The sequence below is a fragment of the Miscanthus floridulus genome, unplaced genomic scaffold, assembly GCF_019320115.1.
Source record: "Miscanthus floridulus cultivar M001 unplaced genomic scaffold, ASM1932011v1 fs_428_1_2, whole genome shotgun sequence".
NCBI lineage: Eukaryota > Viridiplantae > Streptophyta > Magnoliopsida > Poales > Poaceae > Miscanthus > Miscanthus floridulus.
In genome coordinates this window covers 2806-5610 of record NW_027096734.1, presented here as the reverse complement: position 1 = coordinate 5610, position 2805 = coordinate 2806, and positions in this window count along the sequence as shown.

The following is a 2805-nucleotide window of genomic DNA, read 5'->3' as shown; positions in this document are numbered from 1 at the left end:
TGAGGAGATGGACAAACGCAAGAGTTCTCGATGAAGAAATATTTTATAGGGACCCTAATATACGCTGTTGTAGAATCAACTGGGACCTGTTATCAGCCAGTTTGGAAGACCAGGTTTCTCTCGGTGGTGCTGGAGGGTCTGACCAAGACACAGAAAAGAAGGATGCAACGTGAGCATCAGGAGGATTTATACCGAGAGGAAAATTCCTCCAATGAGAGGTCGGTCATCAGCAGTGGCAAGTAAAACACAAAAATAAGGGTCCATCGGCAGATGTTTAATATGGTATTTATGTTGCTGATGGAGTTTTTGGCACTATCTGATAATGAGGAAGAAGTTGTTCTCTCTGATCAAGTAGCTCAGTTGACACTAGATCCAATGATGGCTGTTTTTGAGAAAACCTGCTGATGACGAGAGAACGCATCTTAAGGCTTTGTTTGTGAAAGGCAGAGTTGATGGGCAGCCTGTATCTAAGATACTTATCGACGGAGGGGCTGCGATTAATATTATGCCTTATGTGATGTATCAGAAACTTGGTAAGGGAGATCAAGACTTGACCAAAACCAATATGACGCTGAAGGATTTTGAAGGCAATGTGTCACCGGCTTAAAGGGGCAGTATGCGTTGAATTGACCATCGGCAGTAAAACCTTGCCGACGACGTTCTTGTTATAATGGCAAGGGTGCATATAATCTGCTTCTAGAGAGGGATTGGATTCATGCTAATTGTTGTGTTACTTCTACAATGCATCAATGCCTCGTACAGTGGATTGGGGATAAGATTGAGGTTGTTCCTGGTGATTCTTCTTATATCATCGCATTGGCAGAATCAGATACTTATGAGCGAACTAAATGCATATCAGGAGAAGTTTGGGAAAAAGAATTCCTTAGAGTGGCTGATTATGAAATTCCACCGATCCAAGCAGTCGGTTCTGAAGAAGAGTTTTAATGGATAGGTTTGCCAATGATGGAAAATTAGGTCAAGGGTTCACATCGGCAGATGATTTAGTAGAAGTAGATATTGGTGATGGCGATAGGCCAAGACCTACTTTTATTAGTGCTAAGTTAGATTCCAAGTGTAAGCAGCAAATAACTGATTTGTTAAAAGAGTATAAAGATTGTTTGCTTGGGATTATACTGAGATGCCTGGATTAGACCGATCGATAATGAACATCGGTTACCTATCAAATCTGGATTTCGGCCACATCAGCAGCTAGCACGCCGATGCAACCCTAATATACTTACTGACATTAAAGCCGAAATAACTAAATTAATTGAGGCAAAGTTTATTCGACAGTGTCGATATGCAGAATGGATCTCTAATGTGGTTCCTGTTATAAGAAAAATAGAAAACTTCATATTTGTATTGATTTCAGGAATCTTAACAAAGCCACACCGATGGATGGCTATCCAATGCCGATTGCTGATTTGTTGATTGATGCTGCAGCCGGACATCAAATTATCAGCTTCATGGATGGTAATGCAGGTTACAATCAAATATTCATGGCTGAAGAAGATATTCCCAAGACTGCTTTCAGATGTCCAGGTCATGTAGGGTTGTTTGAGTGGGTAGTCATGACGTTTGGTTTGAAAAATGCTAGTGCTACTTATCAAAGAGCTATGAACTTTATTTTTCATGAATACATCAGCACATTAGTGGAGATCTACATTGATGATGTAGTGATTAAGTCTGGAGATATCACAAAACATCTAGCCGATTTATAAAAGATACTGGAGTGCACAAGGAAGCATGGATTGAAGATGAATCCTAATAAATGTGCATTTGGTGTATCGGTAGGTCCATTTTTGGGTTTTATGGTTGCATCAGGGGGCATCGAAATCAATAGGAAGTCTATTGATGCAATTAACAAGGTGGTTGCTCCTACCAATAAACTGAATTGCAATCTTTGATCGGTAAGATTAATTTCATTAGAAGATTCATATCTAATCTGTCGGGAAGAATCAAGGCTTTCAGTCCATTACTTAAATGAAGGCCGATCAGGAATTTATATGGGGAGCTGAGCAGCAGTTAGCCCTAGATGAAATTAAGAAATATTTAACAAATCCTCCAGTGCTAGTTCCACCTCAACACGGGAAACCTTTCAGGTTGTATTTGTCAACTGATGATACCGTTATCGGTTTCAGCTCTTATTCAAGTATTTAAAGGGAAAGAACGTGTTGTTTATTATTTGAGCAGAAGATTAGTGGGATGCTGAGACAAGGTATTTCGGCCATCGAAAAATTATGTCTGTGTTTATACTTTTCTTGTGTCAAATTAAGACATTATTTGTTATCTGCCGAATGTACGGTCATATGCAAAGATGATATAGTCAAGTATATGCTGTCGATGCCAATATTAAGTGGTAGAATCAGCAAGTGGATTTTAGCATTATCAGAATTTGAACTACGTTACGAATCAATTAAGGCAGTTAAGGGGCAGGTTATGGCTGATTTTGTCACTCAGCATTGTAATACAGTGGACTCTCTGGAGGTTGCTCCTTGGACACTTTTCTTCGATGGGTCCACATGTGGTGAAGGAGCAGGTATCAGCATTGTGTTGATTTCACCTCAAGGAAGGAAGTATGAGTTTTCATTGCCGATTGTTGCTACGCCGACAAACAATCAGGCTGAATACCAAGCCTTGATGAAAGGGTTAGAATTGCTGAAGGAGATACGTGCCGATGCTGTTGAAATCTTTGGTGATTCTATGCTAGTTATAAATCAATTGGCTGGGATTTATGAATACCGAAGTGAAGTTTTAATTTCGTATTATGAAAGATGTTTGCAATTGTTGAAAGGGTTTAGAGAT